Source organism: Budorcas taxicolor, chromosome 22 (assembly GCF_023091745.1).
Source record: "Budorcas taxicolor isolate Tak-1 chromosome 22, Takin1.1, whole genome shotgun sequence".
Taxonomy (NCBI): Eukaryota; Metazoa; Chordata; class Mammalia; order Artiodactyla; family Bovidae; genus Budorcas; species Budorcas taxicolor.
In genome coordinates, this window is record NC_068931.1 from 38,141,308 (window position 1) to 38,158,319 (window position 17,012).

The following is a 17,012-nucleotide window of genomic DNA, read 5'->3' on the forward strand; positions in this document are numbered from 1 at the left end:
AATATGTATATACTATATATCATATATATGGAAGTCATTAATATTTATAACATTGAAATTATGTGTAATTATACCTTTAATGGGGCTTCCCCGGTGGCTCAGTGATAAAGCATCCACCTGCAAAGCAGGAGATGCAGGATACATGGGTTTGATTCCTGGGCCAGGAAGATCCCCTGGAGGAGGAAATGGCAACCCACTCCAGTATTCTTGCCTGAAGAATCCCATGGAAAGAATCCCATGGACAGAGGGGCCTGGAGGTCTACAGTCCATAGCGTCACAAAGAGACGTGACTGAAGCAACTTAGCAAGCATGCATAAAAGATAAAAAAGCACATTCTTTGGAATATAAATATATGACTACTGAAAAATCTGGTGTGAATAGTATGTCATCTGGGAACTGTGAATAAGGATAAAAAAGTTTATCATATACTGAAATTTTGAGAAAATATTTCTTGGACAGAAAAATGTCGAGGACTACCCATTGCTTGTGTTGATCGTTGTACGTTGTAATCTCAGGTTAATCTTTTTTAGAGCAGGCAACATTGTCACATGCACTTTTAGGGACAATAACCAGAAAAGTCGCTAGATGGCACTAGTATTCTTAGTGCTGTAATAACCTGTTCTTTCATGAACTTGAGTGACAAAACATGAATAAAATACGTAGAGAGCATTAGTCCCAATAATGCTGTAACTTTGTCAAAATTGTTTCTCAAAGGGAAAGAACTGATGATAAAATCTATTGCAGTTCATACCATTTCATGAACCCCAAAATTCAGGGAACAATCTCGGGGAGTCCTTTTTTACAAAGCAGCATTCCTGCGTTCATTCATTCACTTACAAATATTTATTGAGTGTTTAGAAAGTGACAGGATCTCAGTGAAGTTCTGGTTATTTTCACACTGAAGTAATGACTTTTGTCGAAAGTAACAGCGTGGACTTGGCACTAGTAAGAGCTGACTCTACTTACTGGGCCATCTTGAGTGAAAGTGAAAGTGAAGTCTCTCAGTCGTGTGCGTCTCTTAGCAACTCCATGGACTATATTGTCCACCAGGCGCCTCTGTCCATGAGATTTTCCAGGCAAGAGTACTGGAGTGGGTTGTCATTTCCTTCTCCAGGGGATCTTCCCAACCCAGGGATTGAACCCAGGTCTCCCACATTGCAGACAGGCGCTTTACCATCTGAGCCACCAGGGAAGCCCCGGTCATCTTGAGTAAAAATAAATTATTATTATTATCATTCCTATTTTTTTGAGATGAGAGGACTAAAGCACAGAAACAGTGACTGTATGAAAATACTTCGTACAACCATGCTCTGTATGTGAATACTATTACTACCTCAAGAATATCAGGAACTATTTCTGGTAGAGTAACATTTACATAATAGAACATTAAGTTCAGTTCAGTCGCTCAGTCATGTCCGACTCTTTGTGACCTCAGGGACTGCAGCACACCAGGCTTCCCTGTCCATCACCAACTCCCGGAGCTTACTGAAACTCATGTCCATTGAGTTGGTGATGCCATCCAACCATCTCATCCTCTCTTGTCCCTTTCTCCTCCCGCCTTCAGTCTTTCCCAACATCAATGAGTCAGTTCTTCGCATCAGGTGGCCAAAATATTGGAGCTTCAGCTTCAGCATACAATACAATAAACCATACAATAAACGTGTATTAAGGTCTGCCTCATCACAAGTGACCATGAGACCGTTTCTTAGTGTAGTTGTTCCCAGCCTCAACATAGTCTTGGAAACATCATCAGAATCAAAATGAAGCAGACAGATCCGAAGTGTTTTGGCAGAAGGATACTGAAAGTATGTCTGGGGTATATAAGAACGGGTGTGTTTATATATAAAACGTTGTTTCAATGCATCTTGCAGGAAGCCCACCTCATCTCTTACCAGCCCCACTTCTGCAGTTGGTTTTGCTCCCAGCGCACAGCACTTCCTTTCAGATGCTCATTCTGAATGAACATGATAAGAATGCTTATTTCCTCCTGGACGTTGCTAACTAGCACAGCAAAAATAAATCAGAATACTTTCTTCACATTTTGTAATAATAGAAGTATAAATGATGATGGCTTGTTTAGGAAGTTGCGCTCTTTGTACTTCCTTCAAGTTAGCTTTTTACATGTGATCTGTTTATTCAGTTCTTATTTATGGAAGTGGCTGTTACATACAAGTGTCATGGGTGATACAGAGATTCTGATTCTATTTGCACAAAATGTTATACTGTCCAGCCCTTTGGATGCAAGTATTAAAGGTTGGATTTCTCCCTTTACTGGAGTTCCACACACAGCTGTGCTCTCTGTCTGTGCTGGTGCTATGGCAGCTGATTATCTAATAGCTCACTGAAGATGTTAAAGATGGTTTCTAGAAACTGCCTGCTCTGATGATGACACTCGGGTCTCGTTGCTTGCCTTCCTGCCAGCCAATCACATAGCTAAGAACTCAAGCAAATACATGCCACAACAAACAAACAAAAAAAACCCTCGATTTTAAAAAGTTGTTTGAAAATACACAAGATTTCCGGGGCTTCCCTGGTGGTACAATGGATGAGAATCTGCCTGTCAATGCAGGGGACATGAGTTCGATCCCTAGTCCTGGAAGATTCCACATGCCTTGGAGCAATTAAGCCTGCGTGCTGCACCAAGTAAAGATTCCATGTGCTGCAAATGAGACACAACACAGCCAAAGAAACAAATAAATATATATATATATATATATATATATATATATATATATATATATATATATATATATATAAAGCAGTCTCAGGAAATAATCACGGTGGCAAATTTCAATCTGACTCTGAGAAACTTCCCAAGCAAGACAGATTTGTGTCTCCCTCTTGCTCTACCTTCACTTCAGGTCTTTTTTTTTTTTTATGTTCAGTTCACTTCAGTTGCTCAGTCATGTCCGACTCTTTGCGACCCCATGAATTGCAGCATACCAGGCCTCCCTGTCCATCACCAACTCCTGGAGCTCACTCAAACTCATGTCCATTGAGTTGGTGATGCCATCCAGCCATCTCATCCTGTCATCCCCTTCTCCTCCTGCCCCCAATCCCTCCCAGCATCAGGGTCTTTTCCAATGAGTCAACTCTTTGCATGAGGTGGCCAAAGTACTGGAGTTTCAGCTTTAGCATCAGTCCTTTCAATGAACACCCAGGACTGATCTCCTTTAGAATGGACTGGTTGGATCTTCTTGCAGTCCAAGGGACTCTCAAGAGTCTTCTCCAACACCACAGTTCAAAAGCATCAGTTCTTCAGTGCTCAGCTTTCTTCACAGTCCAACTCTCACAGCCATACATGACCACTGGAAAAACCATAGCCTTGACCTTTGTTGGCAAAGTAATGTCTCTGCTTTTGAATATACTATCAAGGTTGGTCATAACTTTCCTTCCAAGGAGTAAGCATCTTTTAATTTCATGGCTGCAGTCACCATCTGCAGTGATTTTGGAGCCCAAAAAAATAAAGTCTGACCCTGTTTCCACTGTTTCCCCATCTATTTGCCATGAAGTGATGGGACCAGATGCCATGGTCTTCGTTTTCTGAATGTTGAGCTTTAAGCCAACTTTTTCACTCTCCTCTTTCACTTTCATCAAGAGGCTTTTTAGTTCCTCTTCACTTTCTGCCATAAGGGTGGTGTCATCTGCATATCTGAGGTTATTTATGTTCTTAATGTTACATTTTTATTTTTATTTATTTATTTTTTGGCAGTGCCAAGAGTCATGCAGGACCTTAGTTCCCTGACTAGGGATGGAACTTCACCCCCTGCAGTGGAAGCATGGATTCTTAACCACTGAACCACCAAGGAAATCCCCCCTCATTTCAGGTCTTAGTTCCAATTCTAAGTGTTTGCAGCAGTCTCTTTCTTGAACTATATCATATTTATGCAACTTTTTTCCCCTACTTTGCATGTGAACCCAGCTATTTTCCCTGGGCAAATAGACAAAAGACAAAAAGAGTCTACAGCCCCAACCTCTTTATAGAGCATCAACCCAACTAGAGCAAGGACCTTCCTTTATCTAACAGGCTAGTTATGCAGAGCAGGCAGTCCTTGAACAGCTGTTGATGAGTTGATCCAAAGCAAATCCATTGTGTACTCCTCAGGGAGGGGAGGAAGGCAAGTCTGTTGCCAGCCCACCATGGTCATGATGGGAAGATAGACACATCCAAGCTGGCTCTTCAGGCCAACAAGATTGGCTGAGAACTGAGTGAATACAGTGAAATGGAAGGTACATGGATGCAATCAAATTATTACAAAGAAGAAACAGTCAAGGTCGCTTTAAAGACATGAAAAATAAGCATTTCTACGCCCTCCACAATCATGGGGATTGAACAGTTAGTATTCTTGCTCATCTTTTCTCTTCAGTGTAGATTTGTCTTTTTATGTGTATAGTTTTTGTTGTGTTTTTCTTCATTTTTACCACCTTTGTTCCAGATGCCTGTCACCTTCAACATTTTGCTGCCTTGCTTGAATATTTCAAAACAGACCTCAATTTTGAAACTCCTCTGTGGCACATTTTTATTTGAAAAGAATGTTTGATTTAGAAAATACAAAGCCAGTGCCCTACTTTCTGTGCGTCGGGGCTAAACAGGAAGTAGGCAACAAAACAGGTTACCTCCCGACTAGTGAATGAGACACTGACCACAACCATTTGCTTAGCTGCCTTGCTAAGACTGGGAAAGTCCTTGGGCAAACAGAACAGGTTGGTCACACTGCCCTCAAGCCCACTATCAGAAAGACTCCCCTAGGGTTCATGAAATAAGCTGAGATAAAATTAAAATGCTTGAATCACAAGGTTTATTGAATAAATTTATTTGTTTAAAGTATTTATTTATTTGTCTGTGCTGGGTCTTAGTTGTAGCACGTGGGATCTACTTCCTGGACCAAGGATCGAACCCGGGGACCACTGCACTGGGTGGTCCATTAGGCACTGGACCACCAGGGAAGTCCATGAATAAATTAAAACAGACGGGAATAAACAGAGGGTAAGACAGACTTCCCTAGTGGTCCAGTGGTTAAGATTTCACTCACCCAGTTCAAGCACCCAGGTTCAATCCCTGGTCAGGGAACCAAGAGCCCACATACCGCAACTAAGACCTAATGTGACCTAAATAAATAAATAAATATTGATGAAGGATGCTGTCACCGTGAGGATAGGCTGAAAATTGGGTGAAAGAGCCACAGCTCATTTTCTCTCTGTCTCTCTCTCTCATCTTCATTTCCTGCTGCTGGTATGTTCACAAGGTCCAGAGCTGAGGGTGAACAAGGGCACTTAGCCTCTGGAGAAGGAAATGGCAACCCACTCCAGCATTCTTGCCTGGGAAATCTCATAGACAGAGGAGCCTGGTGGGCTACTGTCCACAGGGTTGCAAAAGAGTTGGACACGACTTAACCACTAAACAACAACAAGGGGACTCAGTGGGCTGAAGTTATCTGGAGCCAGCACATGCTTTCTCTTTCCAAGAGATGGAAGGATGGGTATTCTGGCACAACTGAAACTCACCAATGACTTGCTGAGGAACTATGATTAATCTGTGAGTTCGGCAGAGGTCATGCAGCATAAAGATGATACATGATCTGTGCTGTATTCATATTGTAGGTTTGACTGGTTCTTTCATTCTTTCCTGTCCACAAGTAGCACTCTGGTTTGTTCCATTCTTTTTTGTCTGTTTATCAGACATATGTGGCTTCCCTGGTGGCTCAGAAGGTAAAGAATCTGGCTTCAATAAAGGAGACCTGGTTTCAATCCCTGGGTCTGGAAGATCCCCTGGAGAAGGGAATGGCAACCCACTCCAGTATTCTTGCCTGGAGAATCCCATGGGCAGAGGAGCCTGGTGGGCTACGGGGTCACAAAGAGTCAGACCCAACTGAAGCGACTAACACTTTCACTTTCACTTCATCAAACATATGCTCTGTTTAACTTAACAGATTTCTGACTTAGCACATTTGCTATCTTTCCTCAACATGTTTTATGAGTTGCATCTGTTATTCTGCTTGTTTATATCACTAGTTATTTTCAGAAGAATTGAAGATTCTCAAATAATATGGCACAACCACATTATAGAAGTGATGGTAGCTCCCATTTAAAGTTTAGGACCAATATATACCAATTTGTTGTTGCTGCTGTTGCTGTTTAGTTAATAAGTCATGTCCTACTCTTTGCTACTCTGTGGACTATATCCCACCAGGCTCCTCTGTGCATTGCGTTTCCCAGGCAGGAATACTGGAATGGGTAGCCATTTCCTCCTCCAGGGATCTTCCCAACCCAGGGATCAAAACCATGTCTCCTGCATTGGCAGGTGGGTTCTTTACCACTGAATCACCAATGACACTCAAGGAAAAATATGTTTTAGGGAAAGAACGGAATAGACCCAGTAGTTGTAAAGTTCTAGGACATACCAACATGACATGGAAGATGGCCTAGATTAGGCAGAAGAGAAAAGCAGCAGCTACAAGACTTACTTGGGTAGAAGTAAGGGCCCTTGCACAGGGAACGAGGTAAGGGGGGCTGGGTGATAAAAGTGGGGCCAGAGGTTGTGAAGCTCAGTTGCACACAGCCATTCTCAAAAGCCAGTCCAAAATCCCAGAAGCACACAGGACCTTGCTAAAAATATTTTCCCATTCTGACTCATCCAATCAGAATCCCTGGAGAAAGAGCCTTGGAATATGCTTGCCAGGCACCTCTGGAGACTCTGACGTAGAAGGGTCCAGAAACCACTGAACTATATCAGATAATACACTGGATATATTTTTTTTTAACCATCTTTCTTTCTTAACTATTAAGACATTTTTAAAATTTATTTTTACTGCGCTGAATCTTCATTGGTGCACGTGGGCTTTCTCTAGCTGCAATGAGTGGGGGCTACTCTCCTGCGTGGTTCTCGGGCTTCAGTTGTTGCAGAGCACAGACTCCAGGCATGGAAGTTTCAGGAGTTGCAGTACTTAGGCTCAACAGTTGTGGCATATGAGCTTAGTTGCTCTGCGGCATGTGGGATCTTCCCAGACCAGGGATCAAACCCATGTCCCCTGCATTGACAGGCAGTTTCTTATCCACTGTACTACCAGGGAAGTCCCTTAACCATCTTTCTTGCCACCAAGTGCTCATCAACTGACTGCTAGGTAGCCCAGGATAGAATATCACCTAGTACTTTCATTTTTGGTGGGCATGTGGTCATCTGGATGTGTGCTATTTCATTTAATGGCTGAGCTATTAAAGCCCAGTAGTGAAGCACTCGGATGAATTTAACCTCTGGGGAAGAGTGTGGTGACACTATTCACATACCAATAATGTTGGATTTTCAGATTAATTAGATGACCATAGAGTTGCCAGGCTCCCAAGGAGTTGGACCTTGGACAAGAAAAATGGAAATAAAACTTGATGGTTATTTACAAGTTTCACTACTCTGTTTTCAGCCAGACCTCACCAAAAAGAGGAAAAAGTAAAGACAGAGGAAACTTCAGGCACAATGATGAAAGCTTGCTGGGCCATCATGACCCTTGAGTTTGACCTTCCTGTCTCCATAGTCCAACTAACTGTCTCATGAAGCTCTAGTTGGCAGTAACTTGGCTTCGTTGTGAATGTTGTCCTTATATGGGCAAAGTCATTCAGAGGGCAAACGTGGACTTTCAAGGATCTGAGGGAACTGCCTTGTTAGAATGTTCCCATTATTTCCTCTTTTCATCTGTACATACCCAACCACACACCCTGCTTCACCTTCTGCCACCAAGATTCCTATTCCTCTTTCCTTGGCCCGGACATTCGCCACTTCCTCCAGATCTTATTTGTTTCTTTGCTTTTATCACATCTGTCCCTCATCCTAGTTCAGCCTGCTTCTGATCATGTGTTTCTTGGCATTCCCAAGCATTTCCAGAAATGATGTAGTGTTTCTACTGCATTAGAACCTTGAGGTTACAGGAGGAATTGAATTGAGGATGTTGATATTTTTCCGATACAATTACTCTTCAGTTCATGGGTCCAGTAACACCAGTGAATTTTAAAAGGTGAACAAGTTTTACAGATGCTCTGAAAAGTACTGTTTCCCCCTTGGGCCCAAATGACGTTTAGTCAGAAATGAAAACACCAGCTTTGGTCAATATGCTAAGGTAATAACATGTAAGGAGGTGAGTTTGGTGCCACTTGTAAGTTATTCATCTTCCCACTTCCTTGCTGCTGCTGCTGCTAAGTCACTTCAGTCGTGTCCGACTCTGTGTGACCCCATAGACGGCAGCCCATGAGGCTCCCCCGTCCCTGGGATTCTCCAGGCAAGAACACTGGAGTGGGTTGCCATTTCCTTCTCCAATGCATGAAAGTGAAAGGTGAAAGTGAAGTCGCTCAGTCGTGTCTGACTCTTAGCGACCCCATGGACTGTGGCCCACCAGGCTCCTCCGTCCATGGGATTTTCCAGGCAAGAGTGTTGGAGTGGGGTGCCAGTGTCTTCTCCGTCCCACTTCCTTACCTACTGGGAAATCATAGAGTACATTCTGTTGCCAGTTTGAAATGTTTTTTAATTATTCACTCCATCCTTTTTCATTGGGTCACATATCAGGAGTGAGGGGAAGGACTCAAATCAGACTCCTTAGGCTTGACTCTTAAAAACCACGACTGTAGCATTTTCGACAAAATTGTAAACCTCTTTAAGCCTCATTTTTATCCTCTGTAAAATGGGGATAATATTAGTACTGACTTCATAGGGATGTTGTGATCGCTGATTATTATAATCCATGGTAAGCACCTAACACAGTGTCTGGCTCATCATAAGTACTCAAGACACTTCAGTCACTAATATTTCTCCAAGTTTTGTTGATAAATATTCTGCCTCATAGCACAAAATTATCATGAATTATAAAGGAATTTTTGGTAAAAATGTATTGTTATGAATATGATCACTGTGATAAGACAAAAAAAAAAGAGAAGACTAAAAACAGAATCAATGAACTGAATTAAACTATTCATGACTTTTGATATAATTTAGTCCAATATGTTCCTTATTTATGACTCTTATAGCCTTTTGAACATAGGTTGCCACCATAGGTTGATCTTGCAGTGACTGCCTGGTGCCAAAAAACAGACTAAGTCATAATTATCCTGACAAAATTTGCCACCTATGATCATGACAAAAGAATTTCGTAAGGCCTGCTAATTTTAATCTTCTACTTTAAAAAAGATGTCACAACAGCAAGTATTTGTTTGATACAAAACATCAAACTCTGATCCTATGTATACCAAATCATTCAGTGAGGAAAATGTCTTAACTTTAATAAAATGCACATGATAAAAGATTCAGAGTAAATAAGGATGTAAAAGCAGAAGGAAAATTTCCCTACCCCCGCCCGCCTCCTTTCCACTCCCAGAGGGAGTTAAGGCTGACAATTATTTGTTTAGCTTTCCGAACATGTTTTGTAACTTGTATTCTGGTATATATTCCGGAAGCTCTGTAGTTCAGCTCGGCCTCAGTGGTCTGCCAAATTCTGCTGTTTGGCTTTATCTTTGGCCTGTGGAAGATTGAAGGGTAAAATGCCAACTTACTGTCGACCCTGGCATGCTTGGTCTTCTGCTTGCACAATTATCAGCTACATCGGGGGGTCTGCAATTTCCTACTTTGAAGCCAAGTCTAGCTTCTTTTCTGTTTTTGTAAAGTTTTTTGTAAATAAAGTTTTGTAAATAAAGTATTATTGCAACCCATGACACTCATTTGTTCAGGTAATTATCTATAGCTACTTTCAAACTAGGAGGCATAGTTGAGTAGTTGCAACAGAAATTGGCCTGAGAAGCCTAAAATACTTCCTGTCTGGCCTTTTATGGAAAATGTTTGCCATCTCTGATTCAACTATCACCACAGCTAATCAGCATAAGACCATCTATCCACACAAGGTGAGTCTTTTTTTAAACTAATTAATTAATTAATTTTGCTGTGCCGAGTCTTAGTTGTGGCACATGAACTGTTAGTTGGAGCATGTGGGATCTAGTTCCCTGACGAGGGATCAAACCTGGGGCCCTTGCATTGGCTGCTCAGTCTTAGCCACTGGACCACCAGGGAAGCCCCTCGACACAAGTCATTGATTGGCATCATATGAACAATCACTTTTAAACATAGGAGTCATCTTAGATGTAATTCATTATTTTTGTTTGCTTATTTCTTTTCTTTTCTTTCTTTTTTTTTTTGGATGTAATTTAGAGAGAACTATCACCCCAAGTGTTTTATGTGGAAATTCTTTCAGTTAAAGTTTATGTTTGTCATTGCAAAAGAAAAATGTTGAAATAACTTGTGTACAAACTGTTAGGATTGTGAATAAAAGCCATCATTTAGAATTTCAAATAGTTAAGTAAATGAAGCAATAGATCATCAGAGCAAATATTAAGACTGAGTTTGATAACTTTAGGAAAGATTAAAAAGTCCTTTTGGAATCCACAATTGTTTATTTAAAAACTAAGTATTAACACAAGGGCAGCAATGGTGATTAGAGAGAATTAAAATTCCAGGAACTGTAAAGTTGTTTCCTACAGCTCAAATGGTAAAGAGACTTCCGTGTATCTCGAACGGTAAAGAATCTGCCTACAGTGCGGGAGACCAGGATTTAATCCCTGGGTCAAGAAGATCCTCTGGAGAAGAGAATGGCAATTCACTCCAGTGTTCTTGCCTGGAGAATGTCATAGACAGAGGAGCCTGGCGGGCTACAGTCCGTGGGGTTGCAAAAAGTTGGACATGACTGAGCAACTAACACACTAACACAGGTAGAGTCTGAAGTGAATGAGCAAAATATCCTTTAAGAATTTTAATTATTTGTCATTTAATTCCAACTGGGCCATGATCATTTCAAGGAAAAAAAAATTGTTTAGGAATTCCTTCACATCTTCTCAAAATGAATCAAATGCACAGTGTCAGCTTTGTTATCAGTTTAGACTTTCCAGAGAAGGAAAACTCCAGGACTTCCCTGCTGGTCCAGTGGTTGAGAATCTGCTGGCCAGTGCAGCGGACATAGTTCCACCCCTGGTCTGGGAACATCCCGCTTGCTATGGGGCAACTAAGCCAGCGAGCCACCAGTACTGAAGTTTGAGAGCTCTAGGGCCTGTGCCGAAACAAAAGAAACCACCACGGTAAGAAGCCCATGCACCGCGGTGAAGAGTAGCCCCCGCTCGCCACAACTGGAGAAAGCCCACGTACGACAGTGAAGACCCAGTGCAGCTATAAATAAATAAAAAACTTTTTTAAAGAAGAAAAACTCCCAAATCACATATAACAACATATATACACACATAAGAAAGAGTGCATAGAAGTACACTTTTAGTGTACAGAAATACACTGTATAGAAGTACAGAGAAAAAGGAGGGGCCGCACACTTTGTTCTCATACTTCTAACTTCAAAAGGGCGGGCTCCACGGATGAACCCCGAGACCATTATGCTCAGAGAAGTAAGCCAGCCATAAAAGGACCAATACTGTAGTGTTTCATTTATATGAAGTCCCTAGAGTAGACAAATTCATACAAATGGGAAGGAGAATGGTGATTGCCAGGAGCTGTGGGGAAAGAGGATTGGGATGTTAGTGTTTAATAGGTACAGAATTTCAGTTTTACAAGACGATCAAAGTTCTGGAGATGGATGGGGGTGATGGTTGCACAACGATATGAATGTACTTAAGGCCACTGAACTGTATACTTACACAAATGGCTAAGCTAGTAAAGTTTAGGTTATGTGTATTTTATAAAGAGCCTATGAGACTACTTGGAGAAGACAAGCCTGTATAGCTCTGAGTCTACTGCATCAAAAAAATTAAACCGAGCTTCTTGAAATAATTCCTATTCATTGCCAGCCATTTTCAATAACTGAAATAAAAAAAATTTGAAGAGTTGACCAATCTATAAATCCTAGGTAAAAAGTTCCTTCTAGAAAACATGTTTTTAAAAAATGACTTCCTGAATTGTATTCTGCTCCAATGAAAGAAAGGAAGGAAGGGAAGGAGGGAGGAAAGGAGTTTGCAGACTAAGAACAAAATTTGGGGCCCTTCCTTTTCCTCTGTATTTCTATACTCTCTCATATCTATATCTATCTATCTATATATATATGTAGAGAGAGAGAGAGAAATACATGTATCAGTTCAGTTCAGCTTAGTCGCTCAGTCGTGTCCAACTCTTTCCGACCCCATGCACTGCAGCACACCAGGCTTCTCTGTCCATCACCAACTCCCAGAGCTTGTTCAAACTCATGTCCATAGAGTCGGTGATGCCATCCAACCATCTCATCCTCTGTCATCCCCTTCTCCTCCTGCCTTCAATCTTTCCCAGCATCAGGGTCTTTTTAAATGAGTCAGCTTTTCACATCAGGTGACCAAAGTATTAGCGCTTCAGCTTCAACATCAGTCCTTCCAATGAATATTCAGGACTGATTTCCTTTAGGATTGACTGTTTTGATCTCCTTGCAGTCCAAGAGACTCTCAAGAGTCTTCTCCAACTCCACAACTCAAAAGCATCAATTCTTCAATGCTCAGCTTTCTTTGTAGTCAAACTCTCACATCCATACATGACTACTGGAAAAACCATAGCTTTGACTAGATAGACCTTTGTTGGCAAAGTAATACCTCTGCTTTTTAATATGCTGTCTGGGTTGGTCATAGCTTTTCTTTCAAGGAGCAAGCATCTTTTAATTTCATGGCTGCAGTCACCATCTGCAGTGATTTTGGAGCCCCTCAAAATAAAATCTCTCACTGTTTCCACTGTTTCCCCATCTATTTACCATGAAGTGATGGGGCCAGATGCCATGATCTCTGTTTTCTGAATGTTGAGTTTTAAGCCAATTTTTTCACTCTCCTCTTTCACTTTCATCAAGAGGCTCTTTAGTTCTTCTTCAATTTCTGCCATAAGGGTGGTGACATCTACCGTCTGTTTGGAAGTTGTCAAACAGGAGATGGCAAGAGTGAATACTGACATTTTAGGAATCAGTGAACTAAAATTGACTCGAATCGACAAATTTAACTCAGATGACCATTGAATTTACTAGTATGGGCAAGAATCCCTTAGAAGAAATGGAGTAGCCCTCAATAGTCAACAAAAGAGTCCAAAATGCAGTTATTGGGTGCAGTCTCACAAACGACAGAATGATCTCTGTTCGTTTCCAAGGCAAACCATTCTATCACAGTAATCCAAGTCTATGTCCCAATCAGTAATGCTGAAGAAGCTGAAGTTGAAAAGTTCTATGAAGACCTTCAGGACCTTCTAGAACTAACACCCAAAACAGATGTCCTTTTCATTACAAGGGACTGGAATGCAAAGGTAGGAAGTCAAGAGATACCTGGAGTAACCGGCAAATTTGGCCTTAGAGTACAGAATGAAGCAGGGCAAAGGCTAACAGAGTTTTGCCAAGAGAACGCACTGGTCATAGCAAACACCCTCTTGCAACAACACAAGAGAAGACTCAACACATGGACATCACCAGATAGTCAATACTGAAATCAGACTGATCATATTCTTTGCAGCCAAAGATGGAGAAGCTCTATACAGTCAGCAAAAACAAGACCAGGAGCTGACTGTGGCTCAGAACATGAACTCCTTACTGCCAAATTCAGACTTAAATTGAAGAAAGTATGGAAAACCATTAGACCATTCATATGACCTAAATCAAATCCCTTACCATTATACAGTGGAAGTGACAAATAGATTCAAGGGATTAAATCTGATAGACAGAGATACATATATATATATACACATACATATAAGGAGGGATGGAGGAAGGAAGGAAGGAAGGAGAGAAAGACAAAAGGAAGGAAAAAAAGATGTTATTAAAGATGCCAATGGAAATTCCCTGGTGGTCCAGAGGTTAGGATTAGGATTCCAAGTTCTCACTGCTGAGGGCCTGGGTTCAATCCCTAGTCAGGGAACTAAGATGCCACAAGCCACACAGTGAAAAAAAAAAAAGCCACACTGGTTGAAAATCAGCCACACTGATTTTCCTGTTGAAAATGTGCGATACCCTGACACAGATCTGCTCGCCTGCTGACCCTGCTGTGGACCCATTTCCTGCACCATGAGGGTAGTCTTTAAAGATGTGACTAGTACATTTGTAACAATATTGGAAGTTAAGAATAAGTCTGGAACGAAGTTCATTCTCGGTTTCAACTGAATATTGATTTTTAACTGCCAGCATTTTAGAATTCAGCCAAATTATGAATTTGATGTTGAAGCATATATAGAATCATGTGTATTTTTAAAATGTACATGAATGAGGCCAAAGTATTCATATTATATTTATTTTTTAGTGAGTCATATATCTTGGCTATCCCTCCATATCAGGATATACTATTCAAAGGTATTTATCCAAGAGAGATAAATCCTGTGTCCACATCAGACTTCAACACCGATGTTCACAGCTTCACTCGCAGTAGCTTCAAGCTAGAAATACCATCCAGTGACTAGCAACAGGTAAATGGCTAAATGACGTGTATAGCATTAGTACAATGGAATACAAATCAACAATTTAAAAAAAAATGAACTCTTGATACAAACATAGATAAATCTCAGAATATTCATGTTGAATTAAAGAAGCCAGACAACCAAGGATATCTACAATACTGTATAACTCCATTTATATAAAATTATAAAAATGCAAACCAACCTATAGGAATAAAAAACAAAATGCTGGTGGCCTGGGAACTGGGAATGACGAGGAAGAATAAGAAGGGGAGAAATCACAGAGACACAAAATAAATGAAATTTTTATCAATTAAAAATAAAAATAAATAAAACTTAAAATAGAAATCTGTTGATGATATTCACTCCTTCACTGCTCACACCTGTGCATGTGTGCACGACTCTTTTGTGACCCCATGGGCTGTAGCCTACCAAGCTCCTCTGTCCGTGGGATTTCCCAGGCAAGAATACTGGAGTGGGTTGCCGTTTCCTTCTCCAGGAGTTCTTCCCTATCTAGAGATTGAACCCATGTCTCCTAGATTGGCAGGTGGATTCTTTACCAACTGCGCCACCTTTTCGGTAATGTGTGTGGCAAATATTTCCTTAATTTTGTTGCTTGTTTTTTTAAAAACTATTTTATGTGATATCTAGCCACACAGAAACCTTACATTTTTATCAAATTAAATGCGTATCTTTTTTGGTTTTGGCTTGTCCTCCTGTTCTCTGCTCAGAAATAAGCCCAACTTCAAAATTATATATGTATAATTCTCACATGTTTTATTCTAGCATTTTTATTGTTTTATATTCTATATGAAATTCTGTCATGAATTTATTTTGGAATAAGGCAGAAATTGAAACAATTTCCCCCCCTAAATAGGTGAATCAGCACCATTTACTGAATAATCACTCGCCCCACTCTTGATTTTTATCATCTCAAAATATTTTATATTTTTAGGGGGAGGAGTAGTGGTGGGGGGTCAGAGGAGCTTCACCTGGGGCCTCAGATTCAGGTTGGTGTCACTGGGGGTGGCTTTTTATTTTTGCTGTCCTTGGGTTAAAACTCCTGCACCAAACTTCATCAGACTTTACTGGCAGAGTACATTTACTTTTGGATTCTAGCTGCTCTCCAAGTAAGAGTAGAGCCAGGAAGCCTTTGCTCCCGACCCAGGAGAAATGTAGGCGTGCGTTTGTCTCTCTTCCTCTCTACTGCATCTGCCCGTCACCTCTTCCTGGCAGCCACATCTCACCCCTACTCATTCAGGAACAAAAAGATCAGTGAAACTCGTGGGCAGGGAAAACCTGCAGTGGGGAAGATGGAGCTTCAAATACAGCTTCTATGTCTTTATTCTCCTTTTGTTCACTTTGTTTAATTTGAGGGGAGATTCTGGGATCCAGCTTCACAAGTTGTCCATTGTATCCTGTTAGTCACTCAGTCATGTCTGACTGTTTGCAACCCCATGGACTGTAGCCCTCCAGGCTCCACTGTCCGTGGGGTTTCCCAGGCAAGAATACCGGAGTGGGTTGCTATTCCCTTCTCCAGGGGATCCTCCCGACCTAGTGTTCCAACCAGGGTCTCCTGCACTGCAGGTAGATTCTTTACCATCTGAGCCACCAGAGAAGTCCCTCAAATATCCCTAGATGGAAACAAAAGATGTCATTGCAAATTGGATGGATAAATTTATCAGAATAAGAAAAACTGACTTCTTTTTGGCTCCCACGTCCCCCTCCTAGAAGCCCTGGCCATCCAGGTGGACCTGTCATGACCCTTACTTGTCTGAAGATATACAATTATATTTTTCTTAGGAAAGCAATTACCGGGTCATTTATAAAATTAAAATTTTACCACATGTAATAACACCCTCAACCCTCATGCTGTTGGGTGTTTTTCAGCTCCAAACTCTGTCAGTTATGGTGATCCATAAGTATTTTAACTCAATGAAGACGTTTATGACACTTTTAAAACAGAGCTTCAGGGAGGCTTTAGAAACTATCTTGCTGATGGATTTTACTGCATGATACTCGTCTCTTATATTTTCCTCCTTAGACAGCCGTCTCCTAAAAAATCAGACTGGCTTGTAATGACAGGCTGGCTCATTTCAAAGCCCCGATTACAGTGAGGAATACTCGCAAATATAATAATTATAACTAACATTTATTGAGCCGTAACTAATAATAACCCCTTGCTTAAACATAGCTTAGTGCTAGAACTAGAGTTATTTATTTCAAAATTAGACTTCTCCACTTTAGCATAAAATTTCCTTCCTTTGCCCTCCTGTTTTTAATGGGACACATATTCCACTCCCTATATCAGTGGTCCCCAACCTTCTGGAGAAGACTTCTGAGAGTCCCTTGGACTGCAAGGAGATCCAACCAGTCCATTCTGAAGATCAACCCTGGGATTTCTTTGGAAGGAATGAGGCTAAAGCTGAAACTCCAGTACTTTGGCCACCTCATGCGAAGAGCTAACTCATTGGAAAAGACTGATGCTGGGAGGGATTGGGGGCAGGAGGAGAAGGGGACGACCGAGGATGAGATGGCTGGAGGGCATCATTGACTCGATGGACGTGAGTCTGAGTGAACTCTGGGAGTTGGTGATGGACAGGGAGGCCTG